Source organism: Lissotriton helveticus, chromosome 10 (genome assembly GCF_964261635.1).
Source record: "Lissotriton helveticus chromosome 10, aLisHel1.1, whole genome shotgun sequence".
NCBI classification, from domain to species: Eukaryota; Metazoa; Chordata; class Amphibia; order Caudata; family Salamandridae; genus Lissotriton; species Lissotriton helveticus.
Window position 1 is genome coordinate 573025688 of NC_136071.1, and position 15527 is coordinate 573041214.

Sequence of the window (15527 nt, forward strand, 5' to 3'; positions counted from 1 at the left end):
CAAAATGGCGGCCGTTAAACAAACTCGGGAGACCCCCCAACCACCCCAGAACCGGGTCCGCTCGAGCAGCGGTGCTTCACAATTAGTGTGCAGGTGAGGGGAGAGCCCAGTAAATACCTCTATTTAAAAACAGGGTCAAGAGAACAAAAACGAACAAAAATAAAAAACAGGAGTTTTAAAACCAAACAGCCTCACCGCGCAGCGCAGTAGACTATAATGAGCTGCCAGCACCTGAACGCTGAGACCTATCAAGGTCTGACACTAGAAGGACCGCCTTAAATAGTGCCTCCAGGTGAGGGGCAAAGCGCACCACCAGGATACTCAAGATGGCGCTCAAAAAGCGTCAATGCCCTTCCCAAAATGGCGGCCGTTAAACAAACCCGGGAGACCCCCAACCACCCCAGAACCGGGTCCGCTCGAGCAGCGGTGCTTCACAATTAGTGTGCAGGTGAGGGGAGAGCCCAGTAAATACCTCTATTTAAAAACAGGGTCAAGAGAACAAAAACGAACAAAAATAAAAAACGGGAGTTTTAAAACAAAACAGCCTCACCGCGCAGCGCAGTAGACTATAATGAGCTGCCAGCACCTGAACGCTGAGACCTATCAAGGTCTGACACTAGAAGGACCGCCTTAAATAGTGCCTCCAGGTGAGGGGCAAAGCGCACCACCAGGACACTCAAGATGGCGCTCAAAAAGCGTCAATGCCCTTCCCAAAATGGCGGCCGTTAAACAAACTCGGGAGACCCCCAACCACCCCAGAACCGGGTCCGCTCGAGCAGCGGTGCTTCACAATTAGTGTGCAGGTGAGGGGAGAGCCCAGTAAATACCTCTATTTAAAAACAGGGTCAAGAGAACAAAAACGAACAAAAATAAAAATGGGAGTTTTAAAACAAAACTGCCTCACCGCGCAGCGCAGTAGACTATAATGAGCTGCCAGCACCTGAACGCTGAGACCTAAGTCCAGAATTTTCAGAACTACAAACCCTCCTTTTGCCCTTACATAGGCAATTTAACCTAATCTCATGCTAATCTGAGTCCAGGTCTATATTCCTAAAGTCATTGAGATGCTGCTGTAACATCATTCTAGTACTTAGTTCGTCTCTTGATACAGGTTTCCTTACACATGATGTAGCACAGAGGCCACATATTGCAGGAGCACACTGCATGCACAGACAGAACAGGAAAAGAATGGCTAAGACCATCCCAATGACCATCAGGATTTTCCATCCCCAGCCGGATATCAGTTCCCAGAACCATCCCATTAACGACAAATCTCCTTTATCCACATGAATAGATTCGGAAATCTTATGAAGTTTGGAGATGGCCTGGAACACTGTTGGAGCGTTATCTGGAATGAAAGCACAGCAACTCGATTGGATCAATTTACATACCCCACCTCGGTCTGCAAGTATGACATCTAATGCGACCCTGTTCTGAAGGGTCATAAGACGATCCGACTAGAGCTCAGCAGTCAAGTTACTAAGGGCACCAGCAGTTTCAATTACGGTGGACTCAACCACCCTTGTCAATTGCCTTATGTTCCTGCTGTTAACCATGGGTCCCCAGAACGGCAGAAAACCCTTTACAAAGTCCCCAAATTCTTGTCCTGCGGTGTCTTCTTTACTCAAGACACCTCTAACTATCCTTGTCTTGTGGTAATCTGCCGCTGCTGTGTAGGTGGGAGGCAACAGGAACGAAACAAAACATGTGCCCGAGAAGTCAGGGGGCAACCATGTATAGGCTCTATCATGGCAGATAAAATAGGTACCCTTAGCTGCTAAAAACGCAGGGGAAGTCTGAGACCCAAAAACATACGTTTCAGTACAGATACTCTTCCCTAACTGAGCTGTGGGATTCTTGCCAGTATCTTGCAGACACAGGTGACCCTGATGGGGTACAATCCAAATCGGGGAGGATCTCTTAGCTTGCTGTTTCTCACTCAGAGTAGTTCCATATCCGGTCACGTTCCATCCTATATAGGCAAGAGTCTCATCTTCGGGGGTAGTTTCATACGAAATATCTTCCTTAATCATGTCGACTATACCCTTAACTAGAGCACTATTCTTAGGATTGTCTTTTACAGAACGTGGGGGGTGGACTTCACGAGCATAGATGAACATCGTTCTGTATGCCCACACAGAACCATTATGGCTGAAAGGCAGGACCAGATAAGGGATACCTTTATCCGTGGTGTGAGGCATAAGACCACACACCCAACAGTTAGTCGTGTTCATTACCAGTTGGTGTTGGTGCAAAAGCTGAACAAAGGAGTTATTAATGAACTCTAATCTCCTAGCTGATTCGTGTTCGGGAAGAGGTTGAAAAGAGTGTGAGGAAACAGTAGGAGGAGGTATGGGCTATGTAGTGGGTGCAAATGTTACTCGAAAAGAGAATAAAACATATCCTATTAAAAACATTATCATACTGAATAACATGAAAATGCACAATATCAAAAACTTTTCTTTGTCATCATTTTCCATATCCTGGTTTTAAAGTTCATTGTTTTGGCAGGTCTCTCCATCTCGAAAAACTCCATCCTCTCTAAAGTGCTGCCCGCGATGGGAGGTTGTTTCTGCTAAGGAATGCTTCTGTCAGTCTAGGGCAACTCCCTTAGACCAACCAGAACTGTCGACCTAACGTCGTCAGCTGCACCCCAAAGACTTTGGGCAATAACGGCCCTAGCAGCGGAACCCGGATGGCGGTTCAAAAAACAAAAATAAGCAAGTTTCTCGGATGGGAGAGCTGCACTTTCAAAAATAGCAAAAAAAATGTTTTTTATTTATTTGTCCATAGGTCTCGGCCTCAAATTATAACGTTTTCTCCCAGGTACTGTTTGGTCTTGGAAAAGGAGTTCAGGTTCTGTAGTGTCCAATCGAACTGACGGTGATACAGCTGGTTGCAAAATATTGTCACTCTCTTTTTCAGTAATTGTTCCTTTTACACGTGCATCACTGAAAGGCAGAAAACGTGGCACAGTTTCAGTCTCTGAGTTGGCGACACCCTTCTGGACCCACTGGTCATAAGGCAGAGGTAAAGGTACCCTTTTACAATGGACCCCGTGGATCCAGTGCTTCTTCCCTTCCACTCGAACAGCTGATCTTGTGGAAAGAAGGACGAGGTGCGGTCCGGTCCACCTGGGCTGGTCGTTCTTGGTTCGCTGGAAGTTCTTCACGAGAACCCAGGATCCAGGGTCGATGGGATGACCTGGAGTTTCAGAGACCGGAGGCAGGGTGTCATGGACCTGTTGATGTAAAACACGCAATTTAGCCGTCAATTCGTACAAATAGTCAAGCAAAACAGGGTGTTCGATTTCACTGAACTTTGTGGGCCTTGGCACTCCCCATATGTTGGCCGGGCGGCCGAAAACTATTTCATATGGACTAAGACCTACTCGCGAATGCACAGTCATTCTGGTGGATAGGAGTGCTAAGGGTAGAGCATCAGGCCATTTAAGACCAGTGCTCGCTTGAATTTTGGCTAGTTTTAACTTAAGTGTGCCATTATAACATTCTACTAGTCCAGCTGATTGGGGGTGATTTGCAGCGTGAAACTTCTGATGAATGCCTAGCCCTTCACATACTTTCTTCATCACACGACCCACAAATTCACTCCCAATGTCGCTCCAGACCATTCTAGGCATTCCAAATCTGGGGAAGAATTCTTTCACAAGGGCTTTCGCTGTGGACAAGGCAGTATTGTCCTTTAGGGGATATGCTTCTACCCATCTTGAGAAGGCACAAACAACAACGAGTATGTATTTTAAGTTGTTGCACCTCTCCATGTGGATGAAATCTAGCTGCAAAACCTCGAACGGATACGTAGGAGGTGCAAAATGACCAGCTGGAGTTGGGGTTCCCCTACCAGGATTGTGTTGCAGACACACTATGCAATTCTTGACCACATTTTCTGCACACTTAGGAATTCCTGAATTTTGCCATACTGGAGCCAACAATTTGCAAATCCCTTTCACGCTGATATGAGCCATTCCATGAGCCATTGTAACCACTGCAAGCACGTACGCATCGGGTAGCAACCATCTCTGATGCTCTGACAATTCAACTCAACAACCATTTGCATCCATTCTACCCGTACTTTCTCTCCACATGTTCAACTCTTTCTCTGTAGCTTCAGCTTGAATAGACTTCACACTCTATATCGTGTCTTCACACATTCCAACATCACCAACCCATCTTGCAGGGCCTGCAACATACATTCGGCTCATCACATTCCTTGCAGTTTCTTTCGCGATTTCGTCAGCAAATGCATTTCCACGACCAACATCATCAGTCACCTTCTTGTGAGCACTACATTTCACAATCGCAACTTGTAGAGGCAAGGTCAGTGATTCAAGAAGCTCATTCACCAACTGACCATGCTGAATCTTAGCTCCATGCGAAGTCAGGAACCCACGTTCTTTCCACAATCGTCAAAAACTGTGAGCCACTCCAAATGCATACTGACTGTCGGTATAGATATTCACTTTCATTCCTTTCGACAACACACATGCTCTCGTGAGTGCAATCAATTCTGCTGCTTGAGCTGAATTATGTGGAATACGTGCAGCTTCAACAATTGTATGCAAAGTCGTGACAGCATATGCTGCAGTCGTATCACCATTCGGAAGCTTGAAGCATGAACCATCCACCCATAAGATACCATCACATTCAGCAAGAGGAGTATCTTGGAGATCTACTCTACCTTTCGTTTCTTCTTCTGTTCTAAGAAAACAATCATGCTGTTCAGAAGCATCTAGTTCCTCTACAATTGGCAACAACGTAGATGGGTTGAGAGTGTTGCATCTTTTTATGTGCACATGACTCGCTAACAATGTCAACTCGTAACCTGACAATCAAGCACTAGTTAAGTGCTGTGTCTTGGTTCTGTTTAACAACGTGTCCACTGCATGTGGAACCATCACAACTAACATGTTATTCATCACTAGACCGGCAGACTGTCGAATAGAAACAGCTGCTGTTGCCCTTAAACAACTCGGCAATGCTTTAGCTACCGGATCCAAAGTCGATGAAAAATATGCACATGGACGCTGCTTGTCTCCAAACAACTGTATCAACACTGACAATGCACAACCTTCTTTCTCATGGACATACAATGTAAAGGGCTTACTGTAGTTGGGGGTACCCAACACAGGAGCCGAACATAATGCTGTGCGCAATTCAGAAACACTTTTCTGACACTCTTCAGACCAAGGAACGGGATTGGGTGTATCTTTACACGTTAATGCCACCAAAGGTTTGGCTAATAACGAAAAATTTGGTATCCACTGTCTACAGTACGATGTAATACCCAAGAAAGCACGCACTTCTCTCTGTGTTCTTGGCACACTCAATTTCGCTATTGCCTGAATTCTTTCTGGGGTCAGTTTCCTTCCCTCCTTCGATAAGAGATGACCTAAGTAGGTCACTTCTTGCCGACAATATTGCAATTTCGAGAGAGACACTTTGTGATGCAAGTCACACAAATGGCGCAACAAAGACAACGTGGCTTCTTTACAGATTTCCTCAGTATCTGCAGCAATAAGCAAATCATCAACATACTGAATGAGGGTAGCGCCATCAGGTAAAACAATCGTATCAAGCTGTGTTTTTAGGGCTTGACTATATATTGATGGACTTTCACAGTAGCCCTGGGGAGCGCGTTTAAAGCGGAAGCTTCGACCTCCTAAACTGAAGCCAAAAATATCCCTGCTCTCCTCAGCAATCGGGATGCTGAAGAAAGCATTCTTCAAGTCAATCACCGAAAACCAGGTGGCAGAAGCTGGAATCATAGTCAATAGGGCAGTAATGTCAGGAACAACTGGATAATTGTGGCACAACTATTTTATTGACCTCTCTAAGATCAATCACAAATCTTTAAACAGGTGGCTGGGAAGGGTCAGTTCGTTTCAAAACAGGCAGAACAGGACTATTGCAAACGTTGCCTCTTGTCTCTTCAATTACATCTTTTTCAATCAGATCATAAATGATCGCTAGTAAAGCTTTTTCACCTTCACTAGAAATGTTATATTGGGGAATGCGTGGCATTTTAATGTCACAACATATGGTGGTATTTCCAAAAGACCTACATCATTAGGACCAGTAGCCCAAAGAATATCAGGAAGAAACGACAATTCTGTCGGAAGTTTATCCCTTGACAAATACATTGGAGAAACCACTTTCTTGCCCAGTGTAAGTTGTACTCCACTCCAGAAGGAGAACAGTACAAAGTCGCATACAATCTTTTCAGCAAATCTAATCCTAGCAAGTTTTCACCACAACCTGTTGTCAGAATAAGGGGTGCTTCGAATTCACAAGGACCAACAGAAAGGGACAAAGGGTCAGAAATCGGATTTTTAACTGGGGCGCCAGAAAAACCTACTGATACATTTGTTTCGCCAGACAAAGGTGCGCCAGGGAGTTTTGAGTGCATAATAGAACTCTTTGTAGCACCAGTATCCAACAGAAAAGGCTCTGACACACCTGATGTAATCACCTCAACGTAAGGCCCACTCTGATCTACTGGAACTGAAACAACTCCCTCTCTTTGTCTATGGCTGTCCTAGCAATCATTACCGTCCATATTCTCATCTTCTGCATAGTAATCATCAGCATAGTACTGAGCCGTCCTACCAGACGCGTTATTCTGCTGATCAAAACTCTTCATTGAATTTTGAGGCGGAAGGGAACGAGCGTTCTGGGGGAAATTTCCACGTCCTCTACCTCTAGGTGCTTGTTGAACACCTCGACCTCTTGAGCCAGAAACACCATTTGCGCGCTGTAACAAAACAAGGCAACTATACTTAAAAGGACCCTCTTCCTTGCAATATGAACACTGATTGGGACCTACGGGGACACGTGGTTGAGTATACTCGATTCTTTGCGAGTTCCTCTGATACTGTTGAGGCTGCAGATAATTATTTTGATAGTTACTCTGACCACCACTATTTTGACCACCACAACACGGCGGGTACGCTTGCTGTAACAAAACCTTTGTTTTCAACTCTTTAGTTTTCTTCTCTGCTCTATCATCTTTGTCTCGATTTTCATAATACTGTGCAGTAGCCAATATCTGTGCTGAAGAGGAAACTGCCCAAGAACTCTCTGAATCTTTCGACTTTTTACACAACTCGGGAAGCAGATAGTGCACGAATTTATCGACGAACAGTCGCTGACCACCTTCTGTGCTCATATCTTGACCACTGTGGTCGACAAAAGTCTCTTCAAACCTGGTGAAGAAATCTGACACCGTGTCATCTTTCTTCTGCTTACACGCAGACAATTTATCCCAGTTTACTCGCATCGCAGGCATTATAGTTTTCATATAATCATTGATCCTACCAGGGAGATCTGCTACTAAAGGTTCAGGTTTAGCAGCACCAATTTGTAGGGCATCTGCAGCAGCAATATTAGCCCATGAATCACCTAATTCCTGATCATGATCTGTATGACGAATCTTTCCCCATAAAGGCTGTGGAACAACGTTCCCAAACAACATGTCTATATCCGCTAAATTCATGATGCATGACCCTGCAGTCTGTGACAATTCCTTGTAATACCCTGCAGGATTCTTACGGGGATCAGGCAATGTCTGTTTAAGGGCCAAAACTTCAGCTCGCTTCCATGGAACATCTACCCACACACGCTGAAAATGAGGATGAATAGGTGGGTTAGCTGCTAGGTCCCCTTCCCTCCATTGTGGGGGAACTTCTCTCATGGGATATTGTCTTCCCTTCTTTTTAACAGAAGAATCAGACTCAAACAACGTCTTAGAAACACCTTGAGTCCTAAGTGACAACAACGTCGCAACTGCTTTCCTAACATCTGAACCCACAATTGCGCCTTTTGAAAATTCGAACCGTACATGGCTCAACTCGGGAGGATTAGAGTCCAAATCATTTTCCTCTAAATCTTCACATAGAAAAACACACATTTTCTCAAAAACGTATCTCTGCTTCGATGTTTCCCACTGGTTGAAGAAATCCATAACACATTCTAAATCATATTTTTCCGGGTCAGCAACCCATTTATGTGCCAACCAATTCAACGTTTCCTTCTCCCTAGAATCAGGCAGTTGACTACGTAACTGCTTGCGCTCTGTGTCAGGAGTTACACTCGTTCCACCAAAGAGAGGATGCAAAAAACTAGCGACAGTACTAGCCACTCTCTGACGAACAGAAGGAGAAGTTGATGAAAAGACAAGAGGGAAAGCAGGGTGAGACGAGGCAGATGCAGAGGCAGTGTCAGGAGAAGTACCAGGAGTGGTAGTCGATATAGTAGTCAAAGTTGTAGGAAGTATAGGAAGAGCAGATGTAAAAGCCGGTGGCCCTTGAGGAGGCTGCACCGGAGGAGCAGGAGCCAGCTGAAGAGTAGCTGGTGGGTGCTGTGGAGGAGCAGGAGGCAATGCAATCACAGGTTGCGCAATTAAAGGTTGCGGGGTGCCGTAGCATTTTGCGCATAGGGGGGTGGCGAACTTAACAAATGCGCCATTAACGGATCTTTTTCAAGCTCTTTTGCTGCATCTTGCTGAAGAGGCGGCAAAACTGGATAGCATTTATCTATCACCATTTTACGTTGCTGTGCAACTGCTCACTCATCTGTTCTTCTTCATTGTCTTTATACTGCATAGCAGCTTGCATTATCGAAATACCCCTTTCTCTCTTATTTTTCTTCGCTAATTTAATTTCCTTCTGTTTGGCTTCCTTACGCCATAGGCGGAAAGAGTCAAACATTGCCGGCCGGGCTTTCTTCTTGAAAAGTTTAACTTCGAGGTTATCTAGGATTTCCGTGTCAAAGCTACCATATTGGGGCCATTTTAAAACACCATCTTTTCTGGTGTATTTGATCCACACTTCATTGTATGTGATGGGGCCTACTCCATGTTTCACATACAATTCATACGTTGGAGTTCCAATCGGAGGAACCGGACACGAGTCCTCCAATCGGGAATCCCTATTATTACAACCAAGACAAAACAAATTTCCAAGTCTGCTAAGACCGACCAGGCATCTTCGCTCTCTAGTCTAGCTTCAAACTTCAAAGGATTATCGATTACGATATTCTCGTAAATACACGAGTCCTTCGGCTTTGGCACTTGCAAGTTCCAAACAAAGTGATCCCGAGGGATACCCAAAACTAAGAACCAACTAAGGACTGGGAGACGCTCCACTTATACTTAACTGAGATATCGATGTCATCACAAGAAGACTCGTCTATCGTTTCGCTCTACCAAACTTCAAGGGTCCAAATCTGGGCGATAGCCAGGGCAGCAGTCCTTTGTAGCCGTCGGGAAGCGGGGAACCTCGCAGCAAAGACTTTCGGACCACGTCGACATGCAGGGGTCGATGAAGTGGTTTACTTTTATTTATTTATTATTTGAATTTATAATGCGCGCAGCTACCCGCAATGGGTTTCCCGGCGCAAGGGATAGACTGAAGAAGAGGAAAACATAACTCTCAACAACACCCAACTCAGCAAAAGCGGCATAAAGATCAGTGAAAAAGTATGGTTTTCAATTTTTTCCTGAAACAGTACAGGTTAGTTTCAGATTTCAAAGAAGTAGGAAGCGCATTCCAATATTTGGGGACTAAATGGGAAAAGGCCCGGCCCCCCATTCTTGCAAGCTTGAATCGTGTGACAACAAAGTCGCAATCAGCCGAAGATCTTAATGTACGGCTAGGCTTATAGGGTTGGACCAGATTCTGCAAGTATTTTGGGGCTGAGCCCTGCTTGATTTTAAAAAGATAGCATAGAGCTTTGAATTTACTGTGGTCGGGGATCCTAAGCCAATGTAGGTCGCGCAGGGCCTGGGAGGCCGATGTTCTCCTCGGGATATTACAAAGAAGTCGGGCCGACGAATTTTGGACAACCTGAAGTTTGTTGATGGTAGCCACGTCGCCCCCGAGATAAAGGACATTTCCGTAGTCCAGGCGAGATGTTACTAGCGCCTGGACGACAGTTCTCCTGGTGACAAGAGGCAGCATCCACAGAATCTTCTGGAGCCATCGCAGGATGGTAAAGCAGGTGGCAGCCACCCTTGTGGCCTGCTGTCTCATGGAGAGTTTGTCGTCTATGAGAAATCCGAGGTTGCGGACTACTGAAGTTGGCTGAGGAAGAGATCCCATGTCACTGGGCCAGTGTTGGGGGCCCCATAGATCTTTGTTCTTCCCTGAAATAAGGATCTCGGTTTTGTCACCGTTTAGTTTGAGGAGATGGCTCTGCATCCACTCAGCTATACGTGACAATCCGGTTTTCAGAGCCGATACACCATTGTGCTCGCTGCTGGAAAGGGAGAAAACAATTTGGGTGTCATCGGCGTATGAAAAAATAGTCAGCCCAGCGTCCACCGCGATGGTGGCTAGGGGTCTCACATAGATGTTGAACAATAGAGGGCTGAGTATGGACCCCTGCGGGACGCCATGCGCCGATGGACAAGTGGCGGATGTGGCTTTCGAGGAAAAGACCTGGAAAGTGCGCTCACTTAAAAAGGAGGCAATCCAGGCCAAGGCAGGACCGTCTACTCCCAGGGATCGAAGAGAGTTTAGAAGGATGGAATGAGACACGGTATCGAACGCCGCACTCAAATCTAAAAGGATGAGTGCCGATGTTTTCCCGCGGTCGATACCATGACGTAAACTCTCCGTCACCCCGAGTAGGGCGGTCTCTGTAGAATAATGCGCTCGAAAGCCAGATTGGGAAGAATGTAGAAATCCCGAACTTTCCACCAGATGATTTCATTGAGAGTTAACATGCCTTTCCAGCACTTTAGAGAGAACAGGCAACAGGGATATTGGTCTGAAATTGGCGAGATTAGATACATCGGCTCCTGCTTTTTTTAGGAGAGGAACAACCATTGCGTGTTTCCAATCCTGTAGCACATGAGATTCTCTTAATAAGGCGTTTAAAAGTCTCATGAGAACCCGCCGAGGTTCAAGATCCAAAAGTTTAAGAAATTTTGCAGGTATAGGGTCGCGTGGTGAGCCAGATCTAACACTGCTTAAGCAGTGGTTGGCCTTCCTCCAGAATGTTCACACGAAGCTCCTCACGAACCTCTGGCTGGACCGGTACCGCTGGTATCGCCCCACGTTGGGCGCCAACTGAGGTACTGGGTTTTTCAGAACCGGTACCGAACCGGTAACCCAGTGGTGTCAGGGTACACACCCAAAGACCTCGAGTACTTTCCTGATTTAGACCACAGAAACTCAGAGTCTTCTAGGTGAAGTCAAGGTCGGATCGATTTTATTGGCTGCAACCAAGTAACAGGCGTCCTAGAAGTACAACAACACGGGATGTATATTCTTAGGAGACTGCTCAATCTTACAAAGCCAGGCTTCTCTTTTTATACAAAATATTGTGCTTTAGGCAAACATTCTTCACATTTTAGTATACCATTCACATGTTTTCACTACAAAAGGAAAAGCAGAGTCATGATGACAAGCCCACATTACAGTTCGTCCAGCCCACAACAAATTACCCGGCAAGGCCCAACGTTTTCATCAGATATCGGTGGACCCCCAATAAAAACGGGCACCTCCTCATCATAAAGCAAGAGAGAGAGAAAAGAGCAGGGACAGGTGTGAGCAAGATTAGGCAGGGTGTGTGTGTGCGATGAAAAGGGTTTATGGCATGTTGTGCCTTGATGCTATCTCGTTCGGCCACTGGGAGAGGAACTGACCAGGTTTGGCCTGGGGCAATGGTTCCAGCTTGCCCAGGTCAGAGAGAAGTCAATTAAGGTGTACGTGTCCTTGGGAATCGAATTTGGCTTAATCATCTGCCTATGTGAGGGCAACTCACAAAATGGCTGCCGTACACAAAATGGAAGCCAAGGGTTCAGGACGAAAATGGCGATTTCGAGGTGAAATCGACGCTCGAATATGACGAAAATGCTCGTACATAGTGTACTAGTCCTTCTCGGTCTTTTGATACCAAAATCGTCATACTACGACGAAGTTTTATTCCCGAGTCCAGAATTTTCAGAACTACATTTCTGGAGTCTGTTCCCCTCCCGGCCTTGTCAAAGGACCAGACAGAACAGTTAGACAGTAACATTCGACCCGAAGAAGTAATCTCGGCGATCTCACGCCTTAAGTTGGCCAAGGCTCCGGGCCCGGACGGGTTTACAGACCTTTTTTACAAAACGTTCTGCCCCAGGTGGCGCCACTGCTGACTGCGTTATTCGATTCCTTCGAGGAGCCGGGTGCGATCCCGCGCGACCTGCTGGACGCCACCATTTCGGCATTCCCCAAGCATCGGGAAGGATCACGCACAATGTGGGGCGTATCGCCCCATATCTCTCCTTAATGTTGATCTTAAAATTTACACGGGCATATTGGCCGCACGGCTGGCCCCGCTTCTGCAGGGGTTGATAGACCCGGACCAGTCGGGTTTTATCCCAGAACGCCAAACGATTGACAATACTAAGAGAGCTCTCCATCTGATTGAAAATGCGACGCGTACCTGCGGGGAATATATGCTGGTCGGAATCGATGCAGAGAAAGCCTTTGACCGGGTCCACTGGCCGTACCTGGAGAGTGTACTGATAAAGGCGGGGTTCGGAGTGAAATTCAGGACCTGGGTCCTGAATTGTTATACCTTCCCCACGGCGGTGGTGAGGGTCAACGGATGCTCATCCCCGCGCTTCCCCATTGAACGAGGGACGCGGCAGGGGTGTCCGCTGTCACCTCTGCTGTTTGCGTTATACATGGAGCCGCTAGCTCAGGCATTGCGGCTTGATCCGAGGGTACAGGGAATTAAGTTTGGCGCATTCACGCACACGGTAAGCTTATATGCGGATGACATCCTGCTATTACTGGGTTCCCCCAGAACCTCAATGCCGGCGTGTGTGGAGATCTTGGAGTCCTTTGCTGAGGCAACGGGTTTCAAGATTAACATGGCACTGGACCTCTCCTTAGATGGGCAGATGCGGGCCCACTTGCAAACCTGCTTCCCCTTTCGGTGGGCTTCGGAGGCAATCCCTTACTGCCTGGCACGGTACGAATCAACTATGCCAGGTTACGGCAGACGATACGGGCGGAACTCGGCAAATGGAGGCATCTCCCTCTATCTTGGCTCGGTAAGATGGCTGCCGTTAAAATGACCATTCTGCCACAGATCCTCTATGTCTTTCGGGCTCTTCCGCTCCGTCCCCCGGAGGGCTGGATCAGGCAGACAAAGTCAAAACTTGCCCAATTCATTTGGAATGGCAAACGCCCGAGAATGGAGCTCAGATTGGCCATGTTACCGCCGGAACAGGGAGGCCTGGGACTCCCGGATCTGCGGCTCTACTACCAGGCGGTACAGCTCCGGACCTTGGTGGAATGGAGCAGGTGGGAGTCAGAGAAGCACTGCCTCTTCCAGGACCAGGCTGTAGCGGGCCGGACACTACAGGAAGTCCCCTTCTTCCGCAAGGCGCACCGTCCCCCTAATCTATATGCTTCACTCATCACGCGGGTACCCATGGAAGTATGGGACCAGACCAACGTAAGACATGATTTGACCACATTTCCTTCCCCGCTCACGCCATTGACAGACAACCCTGATTTTGGGCCAGGATGCGATGCACAGGCCAAGTGGCGTCCAGCAGGGTGCAGATCTCTGTGCCATTTATACACGAGAGAAGGGATCGCATCCTTTGAACATTTACGGCGGGAATACGGCCTGCCAGAGACAGAGCGGCTACGCTATTTGCAGGTGCGGCACTGGGCACTTAACGCCCAGGTGCGAACTGAGGCGGATCGGAAGCTTAGCACTTATGAATACTGGTTAATCACACGGAAGACGGATAAACGTCTCATCTCGGACCTGTACCACATGCTGCTGGCAAGGTATGCCCTGGTATATAATCCAAGTAGGGCCCGCTGGGAGAGGGAGCTGGGAAGGGCGCTCACCAATAAAGAGTGGGAGGACATTTACTACCGGGCACGGCACTCAGCATACCACATGGGTTTGACGGACACCTTTACCAAACTAGTGACGTATTGGTATTACACACCAGAGAGGCTGCACGAAATTGACCCAGCGAGGGAGGATACCTGTTGGTGGGGCTGTGGTGAAAGGGGCATGTTGGTGCATCTGTTGTGGGACTGCACCCAGATCCAGGGTTACTGGAAATTGGTGCTAGACGAGGTAGACACACACTTTGATACCAAGATCCCAAGGTTCCCTGCCTATGTCTTGTTGGGTCTACCGAATGCTCTGACCTATCCTTTGAAGTCACGTAGGGGGAGGCTGATTGCTATCGCCCTAGGCTCTGCAGTCCAGAATGTTCTCTCTTTATGGTGCACCACACATACCCCCACCTTCCAAGGCTGGTTGTTTCGCCTCTGGGCGGTGCTCGGCATGGAAAAACTGTCCTTAATCAAAGCTGGGGAAGTTTCCAAATATGCAGACTTGTGGCAGCCCTTCCTGGCCCTGCTGGCCACTGAATTCAGAGAGGTGACTTGCCCCCGGTATTTGCGTTTGCTTCGTCTGTCACATGTTCAATCTTGAGGGGCTTTGGTGTGGAAGGCTGTTTTGTAATGTTTGTATGTATGGGGATCATGGACCTGGAACGGGGTGGGGGGGCCGGTAGGTTGAGGGATGGTTGGGGGGTGGGGGAGGGGGGTGGGGACAGGGTATTGTTTTTCCTCCATTGTTGCAGACTCGGCCTTATAGTACTTCCGGATATGGGAGAGCACTGAGGTGCGTTGGGGTTGTATTATGGTAGCGGTCATAGCATTTTAATGCCTTTATCGTTTTATTGCATATCCTTGATCCGCAACGCATCTTTGTTCTTGTATGAGCTGCTTTTTTCAATAAAAATATTTAATACTAAAATGACCTAAGGTTTTTGATGTCAAGTGCCTGGGTCAGGACTGCTGATTTTCCCCACTCCCACCTCCTTTTTGCTGCTAGCAGCGTAGACTTCAAGTTCTTCCTGGCCCTAGAAATCTCTAGTTTGCTGCCTTTTTTATGGTATCTAGAAGGGCCCTCTTCCTCCACTTACAGACTTTGTCAAACCAGCTGGGTCGTTTCTTTGTGATGCTTCCCCTGGTTCTTTGGTAACCAGGTCAGAAAACAGCAGTAGGTGCTCTGCACTGCGTCTGGGGAAAGTAGAACAACACAAGTATCTTAAATGGTGTTCAAAGAAAAAAAGGGTCGGTTACCAAACAACCCTAATATGACCCTCAAAGAAAAAGGGAGGGACGAACTGTATCAAAGGACTAATCCAAGCACTCAAATTGTAAGAAAGAGTCAATATTCAATCCAACAGTAAATGACATCAAGCCCACTTTAATCCGATTCATCTGTTTGGGCCAAAGGAGGTATAGTCCAATAATCTTCACATAAGAGATCTGTTGAATTTCCTCTGGTTCTTGCCTTAAGAAAAAGGGGCTTTATATAATCCAGAAATAGGCAATGCAAGATGACAAAATCACACTGGGCAAGAGCAGTACTAGGTGCTTCATAGTCCGAAAATATGTAGATAAGAACCTCATAAATTTGCCTTAGAAATACAACATTTGATGATATTTCCGCCCACTTTACATTATGCCT